We start from the raw sequence: 8,661 nt of genomic DNA on the forward strand, positions 1-8,661 counted from the left end.
GAAAAGTAACTATACCTTAAAATTTACATAAAGTATCCTTTACCACTCTTCTGGCTCTGGCTCTGGCTCTGGTTCTGGCCTGGCCTGGCCCTCTGATAAGCCGCCGTAACCGAAGGCCCTGCGAAGTGCCACTCGGGAAACAGGATTATAGATAGAGTAAGGGGGACTGGACTGTCCAAGAGCGAACAAAGCGGCAGCTGTGGCAGACAAAGGATCGGTGAGGCGCTACAACAATACGCTGCAATGCGCTATGCTATCCACTTAAGGTCCAAGCGGGGCGAAAGGAAACTCGTTATGAGTCACACAAATCTCAGACTACGTACGTCTTTTCAGAGTAAGGGTCTACGATCTATCTTTCTTGAGATACCAAGCACAGCCACCCCAACATTGAAAGGCAATCCCAACCCCTTCATCTGGTCAGTCGCGAAAACAATCAGCGGCCATAAATGTTGATTATAACGATGACGAGTCCAAGAAGGAGGAGGAGAGATGATCAGTCCTACACCACCACCACCACCACCAACCATCATCATCATCATCATTATCACTCTGGCAGCATTAGCTGCAGCAGCTTTTTTCGTTGTTGTTGTTATCAAAGCATCTGGACCGTGAGCTACTTTACCTTTCTAAATCTAAAACAAAAATCGTGGGAATCGTGGGAATTTTACACAGAAACGCATATCGAATGCAATTAAATTGTTCGCGCGGGGAGGACTCGCTGGCTGGCTGGCTATCGCGGTGGTTACTCATTTCGCCTCCCTTCGGGGGTTGCTGTTGCGCCGCTTTTCACCCCCAAAATGTGGAATAAAACGGTGCAAAATGTTATGAAGAAAAATTCCGCTTGTTGCGTGGTCAGCTTGTGATTTACCTTTCCGGTGACAAAATGCGGAAGTATCTGAAAATCGAAACGCATGCAGGAGGAGGGGGGTCCCAATATTCTGCTAACGACTTTTTGGTAGGCGGTAGGAGGTAGGCTTTACGGGGGGCTACGAACTGCGTAACGTGGGAAACTTGAACCTCAACATCAACTGGTAGCGGCATTTGCTTAATTAAATGCAACAAAATGTGGCAGCAGCAGCAGTTTGATTTCTCTACAGATAAACAACAAAATGCCACCAGAGGGTGGTGAAATTTTCACATAATTTTCCTAATGGCAGGGACATTTTATGACCCGGTTTTTCGTTTAGATTTAAGCATAAATTCTTTCCATATTTCAGTTGGTTTTGGTTCATTCTCATTCGTACATTCGTTCTTGATTTAAAGTTGCATTCGAGACATTCTTTAAGGTGATTATTCAACACAGTTTCGGTTTCCTTCGCCAGATGCATTCATCTTTGACATCTTTGGTGGCTCTGCTCTGCCAATGGCAATACTCCAGTCCGTTTCGTTTGGTTCCTTGGCTTAATGCGAAATAATTACAACTTGTTCGCACATCATTCAACATCATTCAACAAGCTGGCAAAAAAAATACACATAAAGTATCTGTCAGCGTCCCCTTCATTTGTTTGCCCAATGACGAATGTGAACCGTCGCTGACGACGACGACGACGACGACGATGATGATGAAAACTTGAAAACGACACTTGCCTTATTTACTTTTTGTGCAAAATAAAAAAAAGCGAACTCTTGTGGGCGCGTCGGTAAAATTTCAAAGTCGGCATCATTAACACCCAAACGCGCCATTTTGGTTACGATGTCGATGTCGATGAGTGCTGATGGTGTTGATGGTGATTGATGTAACTTTTGAGGCAACCAAAGAGAGAGAGAGAGAGAAGAGGCCTCCAAGTAGATCTTCCAAGTGAGTGTACCAAATTGGTAGCCCAGAGGCAGCCCAACCCGTCAGCCCATACTCAACCCAGTGCCCAAGGGCTGGCTCTCCTCACTCTGAATATTTGTTGGTTTAGTAGTCTGTACCATCCACTCTCTTCCGACAGTCAGTCCCCTTGGTCTATGCTAATTTGTTATTTTAAGCATGTTTGTTTGCCCAGCCCCGCGCTCTCCCCTGTACGCATGTGCCCTCTAGCCAACAGACTCGATAGAAAATATTGACAAATGCGACACGAGAATGGCAGAATGGTAATGGTAAGGGAATGGTAACCGTGTCCTGAGGCACCTGAGGCGAGAATGTGCTCTGAAATAATAGCAAACAAGTAAACCAATTAAAGCAAAAGATACAATTTGAATTCGTAATGAATTTTACCTACCAACATCCTTGAGTAAATTAATTTGAAAATAATTTGTAAGAATTTACCCAAAAAAAAAGAAGAGAAAGGGGAGTCGAGGAGGGTTAAGGGATAGAGTTACCATCCCGTTTATTGCCTAACGAAAGCCTTTTGAACTGCATGTAAACTTTAACCAGAGCTCTTCAATAACCTCATTAACCCACTCTGGAAAGTCAGTCTAGGACTTTGACAAGCATAATCTGGTTATAACCAGACCCCCCCCCGGGGTGGTACATCGACAGAGAGGCCGAGAGAATTCACCCAAAAATGCAGCTAAGCAAAGATAACAAGTTCTAACCCCAAGTAAACTATAACTCAACAGACTAATTATGAACTCGGGAGACAAAGGTGGTTGAGTCCCAAAACCAAATGGCAATTGCACATTGACTTCATCACCATCAGGGAACAGGGCCAGTCCCCTAATCCAGTCCGAAACCAGACTAGAGAGCCCAAGCAGAGAGCGCTGAGGCTCAAAATATTCAATTACCACAAATTTGTCGGCACAGCATAAATGCAATAATTAAGAATCAAGTTGCCACAAGAAGCAGACTCGGACTGGACTGACTAGACCCCGACCCGACCAGATAAATGTTGAATTACCGCATAGGCAGGGTAAACCGACCCTCAAAAAGATACAGATACGAATGCGAATGTATTCCTGGCATTGGCATTGCCATTGCCATTGCCATTGGGGTGTCCAACTTCCGTTTTGGAAGTCACATGTAGACATACGCGCATGTAACGTAACTTATTTTCTTGTTACGCTTGAGAGATTTTTACAGTTGACATTGAGACGACGGGCGACAGTAACAGAAAACTCGAAAACTCGAAAACTAACCCAAATAGGTTTCGGAAGCTGCGGTCGACCGACCCCTTGGCAAATCCCAGCAGTCAAGGGAGGGAGCGAAAGGTAACTGGCTCCCTGCCTCTGCGGCTGTAACTTCTTTCGCTGCGACGATGGAACTTTTGTTTTAGTGGCTGAGGCATTTAAATGTGTTTCCAATTTGTATCCCATATCCTTATCACTGCATCCTGCCCCTGGCCCATGGCCTCGCTACTGCTGGAGTGGCACTCGTGAGAGAATTTCCAACATTCGTTCGCGTCTCGACCGCAGTCCCCGAACCGTCCCGACCCGCTCGACTGCCTTCTGGCCCCGCGCGACGGAGGACATCCTTTTAGAGGCGAATGCGACACCACCTCAGCGGGCACCCAGCCCGTCCCCTTGGTGTTTCGGGGTTTTTGTGGATTTTAATTATGGGTGACAATGGTTACGGCATTGATTTTCGATATTTGAGATCATTCGCTGTGGTTAGTTAACGCTCTTTAGCGTTGAAAGTGAGACAACCGCCGTGCACAATGCAGACTTGCATATGGAATTAACAAGAGGAATGAGGAGCACTTGAGAGGAGAGTCCAGGCACTGGGACCTGATTTGCATGACACTCGCTGTTGGCGAGTGATTTATGAAGGTGAGCAAAGTTAATCAGGGAACAGGGAGACGGAGTGAATAAATTTGTAGGCAGATTTTCCAATGGGACACTGCCAAAGTATGTCCTGAAATGTAATCTGCATTTAGCGGGCCAACCTCCTCTTGGGCCAGGGTCCTTCTGCTTGGTCAGAGTCCATCCATCTTTTAGCAGCTTAGTGCAATTCGTGGAAAATTATATAGACGCCGCACTGTCTAAGAATTTCCACTTGGCCAAACGTCCAAAAAACAGGTAACCAAACGATTTTCCCTCTTCCTTCTACCTGACCATGAAAAACGCCTAAAACTAATTGAGACCGCCCTCATTGAATAATTTCTGAAATTTTTCATTCCTCCTTTTCTATTTTTTGGTTTGGCTCGGTTGAGGCGAATGCTGAGATTCATTTGATGTAGACAGAAAGGTGCCACAGGAGAGAGAGAGGAGGTACCACAGCTCAGAGGAGCGCGCTGCTGGCAAGAGCGCTGTGGGTAATGATGATGTATGGGTAATTTGAATGATTAATGGCCTGCGCTATATGTCAGAGTTCCGGTCACAGTTGAAGGTTTGCTTGGCCCTGTCTCTGTCTCTCTGTCTGTCTGTCGGCAAAAGGATGTTGTGAGCCTACTTGTATATGTGAAATTTAATTAAAATATTTTTATGGTTGCCCAAAAGAAAAAGGCACCCAAAAGGTGCATCAGGGGTCACTGATTTGATTTGGTGCAAGAAATACGATTACATAGAATAGCATACTCAAAGGGAATTTTAGGGAATTTGTTGTCTATATTTAGAGAATATTTTTAGTAGGAAAATTTCCCTTTGGTGGTACCAAAGATGCAAGATGGGAAAGGGGTTTATGGGACTCTCTGTATATTTTCTCGCAGCTCTAATAATATGCTTCAAAATAAGTAAATGTTCTCTTCTTCTCTTGCCTCTAACACATTCTTCCATTACCTTTCTTCTTATTACATTTAAAGCTTCCAAAGTACCCTTTAAAACATAACCACTAACAAATTGAAGACTCTCCTTCTGTGCACTTCAACAGCTTTAAACCTGTGGCACTGAAATTATGCATCCCAAGTGTGCTGTCGCTGGCTTTATAATCGTTTTGAACTATCTGACCATAAGCCCTGGACCAATAAGGCGTCGCCGCATCCTTTTGGGTGGTGGCCACCCATCCAGGCCGGCTGGACCGGACTGTGGCCATAATCAGCGCACAATCGGGCCAACGGTCCGACGGAGCGGATGGTAAAAATTAACTTTTTTAATGAATTACGTAAAACACACACACACACAGCAGACACACTCTACAAAAAGGGGTGGTGGGGTTTGGGGTGGTGTTGGGTCTTTGGTCTCTCGCCGGCAGACAGTTGCAATGCAACGCAATGTAACGTGACGCCCCAAACGCATTATGTCATATCGCTGATTGAACCAACGAACCGAGCCGCCACCGAGCGCTGAACTCTTCTGAACTGGCGAAATGTTGATGGCCCTAGAACAAAAGGCAACAGAGAGATAGAGAGAGAGAGAGAAGACAGAGTGAGAGTATCGGCAAGAGCCGAGAGTCATCCCAGTGGTCATTAAAATTGTATATTTTAATTTGATTTTCCTCTTGCAATTTTTCATTGGCAATAATAATCATGTAACGAGACCTCAAACTCCAATTGCACGGCATCTCTTGATCATGGCTAAGCGGATGAGTGAGACCAGAGGGGAAGAGCAGCAGCAGCAGCAGCAGGAGCAGAAGCAGCAGCAGCATATAAGGCTATTATATCAATCGAGCCTAAGCCGTGATTGCGCGGAAATCCCCCTAAAAATCCTCCTCCTTCTCCATGTCTAACCCCTTTCTGCCGCGCTGCTTAGCGCAATTGAAAAAGACAAATCCTCGTTGTCCTCCTTTGATGCAACATCAGCAGAAGCATTTAAACTGCAGCAGCAGCAGCAGCAGCAGCAACAAAACGCGACTGCAGCTAGGATCTAGCATCAATTGTATCTGAAGAGTGGAGTGGAGCGTCTTTGTATCTGGATATCCGTATCTTCAAGCTGCTTCTCGTCCGTGGCCTGTGCCCGTGCGGACGACATGTGCGGATTTATTCTCCTTTACTTTCGCGCAATGAATACGCGGCTTATTTGATTATTGTATGTGCCAAAGTCTGCTTTTCATTTCCTTTTCAGCCAGGACAGGCTATGATTGAACGCGAGTTATCTTTCAGGACTTAGGCGTTGTCTCTTTGCCAATCCGAATCCCAGCGGCAGCAGCAGCAATCGTATGGCACAAAAGGAGGTCACACACAAGAACTCAGCGACTGTCAGCGGCTTATCCAAACTCCCTCTTCACCTCACCAGTCTCTCCGTGAAGGATGTGTGAAGATAATTGTCAAGGTTCACGGCTGCCTGACTTGATGATTATGAAACCTCTTTTTCTTCTTTTCTCTTTTCTCTTTTCACATTTTCCTTTTGCAATTTGCCATTTGCCATTTGCCATTTCATATTTCTTATTACTTTTTTTTTTAATTAAATATTTTTGTGGCTTCCTTTTGAGTGGCTTTCGGAAGACAGACTTCATTTAAATGGATAAATGGAATTTCCCCATTTAACATCAAGATAAAGGAGAATGCACCCCGCCGTAGTTCCATGGTTTTCATGGAAAGTATGTCAAGTTCAGGGCTGTATATTGAACTATATTTATATGCACGGTTATGCCCAAATAAGTTTTTATTTGCGCCGTACAATAACGCTCTCAATGAGCTCAATATTTGATTAGAGAACAGACAGACTGCTCTCAAACTGTATCAACAATAGAGAGTAGCGGCACGGGACCCGACTTATTTGAAAGTTTTCGCATGTTCAAATAAAGAAAAAATCAACAAAAATTGGGAGATTGAAATATAACTCTCTAACTCGTTCAATCTCCTAGATTATATAATATTGAACCCAGCTAAAATGTCTCCGTTTCCCTTTAGATTGATTAAATGAATTTGTCATTAATTGGTACACCAGGGAATACATTCCCCCAAGTAGATCCAAGCTTAAATGCGAATGCAATTAAATATTTGCAACCACTTTGAATGTGCAGTTGACCGACCCTCATATTGGCGTTCATCTTCTTGTCATTTGTTGGTGTTTATTTTGGTCGGTTTTTCGCAATTACTCACAGGGACACATTCCGGGAATGGCAACGAGGATGCGCAGGATGGGGAAGGGGTGGTCGGAGCAGTTGGTCCGGGGAGATTCGGATATTGACTTAAAGCATCGGCACCGGCACCGGCACCAGCCCCTCAATGGCAAATGACAGATGCTGTCAGCCACAAAATGCATAAGCAAATACACACAGAGACACACACACACGCACACGCACAGGGGAGGGGGTGGATTGGGTAGTATTGCCTCAATGTTGGGCGACTTTTGGCTCTGACTGTTGGGCTGTTGGCTGTTGGCTGTCGGGTGTTGGCTGTCGGGTGTGTGGCATATGCATTTTGTGCACGAGGCCGCAACGGAGGCTCATTAATTATGAAGGTATTAATATTGGACCAAAGCATACACCACCCATACAGAGAGGCAGCCATCACTGACAGCCATGCATACACACATACATATATGCATCTGTGTGTGTAAATACATTCGTATATGTACACATGTACGCATAAATTTTGAGCAAACATAATTTATTACAACACATATTTGTTGTTCCTGTTGCCGTTGGTTGGGTTTTGCTGCCTCTGCTGCTTGTGACTTTGTTTATTTGTTTGTCGGTTTTAACGCTCAAAATATTGTTTGGTTTTTGAGCGCAAAAAAAAAAATAATACACACACCGGACACACACACACACCGGACACACACATGCAGCAGCAGCACAAAAGTGTGTTTGGGGTCAGCGCACTGAGGCGCCATTTTGGTCAGCCATTTTGTTTGGGGCTTTTGCCTTTACGGAAAGGAAATATAATTTATAATTTATATTTAAAAGGCGGCAATGGAATGTTCCCACTAGACAGATCACTTTGAGGCAGATATAAAAAGAATTTTGCTGAGAGCTAAACTAAATAAATTCCAATAAACATCCAAAAAATTAAAATTTTCTATGGCAAAAACAACCACCCAAGAAAGTATTTTTAAATGTGAAAATTCGAGAAAAGAAATTCGAGTGCATGGGAATTAGAGGAACAAAACATTTGTCATGAATATTTGGCACAGCCTCCCTCCCGTAGCAGAATTTCCCACACCAGGTGGGTCCTGGTTCCTGCTTCTAGGACACACAACACGATCGCAGCGGCTCCAGGCCGCGGGGGGGCGTGTGCAGTTTCGGGCGAAAGGAACCGACAGGAGGCAGAATCGTAAAATCTTTCACACCTTCGGCTCGGCTGGATGTCCGATTGAGTGAGGGAGAGAGTGGTGGAGGGAGGGAGGGTTTTTGTCAAGGCGACAAAAGTCGACTGATTAATCGGAATATATCGATCAGGCCCCGAAGGCAAATGCAGCAGACAGCCTGGCGTTAATGTTTCGCTCTACGACCTAGCCCCGAGGCTGCCTGCTGATTCGAGTCCCACACCCGGTCTCGTCTCCCGCGTACCTAAACCCGAAGCCTGCACCTGTGCGCATCCTGCAACGTTTCAGGTGTGCACATTAGTCACAGATACAAAACACTCAGAGATAGAGAGAGAGGATAGAGAGAGGGAACAGGGACACTGGTGCGGAGACAGGACGCAGGCAAGGACGCGGCGATGGGAACGGGAGGACATTAACGAGCCAGGCAGTTAGTCGTTGCCCCCTGCCACCGATGATGTAGCACTTTGCATGGTAATTTCGTGTCTGCCAGGGGGGAATTCTTTTCGGTGTCCCCCGGTTGGAGAGGAGTCTCCTCTCCGCACACACACCAAATCCCACTGCACGTTCATATATGACAAATGCCTTACAATGCCACACAAAATGTTCACAGTCATGGCCATTTAAAGCGAGTCCCCCCCCCACCCGTCTGCCCCT

This window comes from Drosophila guanche, unplaced genomic scaffold (genome assembly GCF_900245975.1).
Source record: "Drosophila guanche unplaced genomic scaffold, DGUA_6, whole genome shotgun sequence".
In the NCBI taxonomy this organism is placed as follows: Eukaryota; Metazoa; Arthropoda; class Insecta; order Diptera; family Drosophilidae; genus Drosophila; species Drosophila guanche.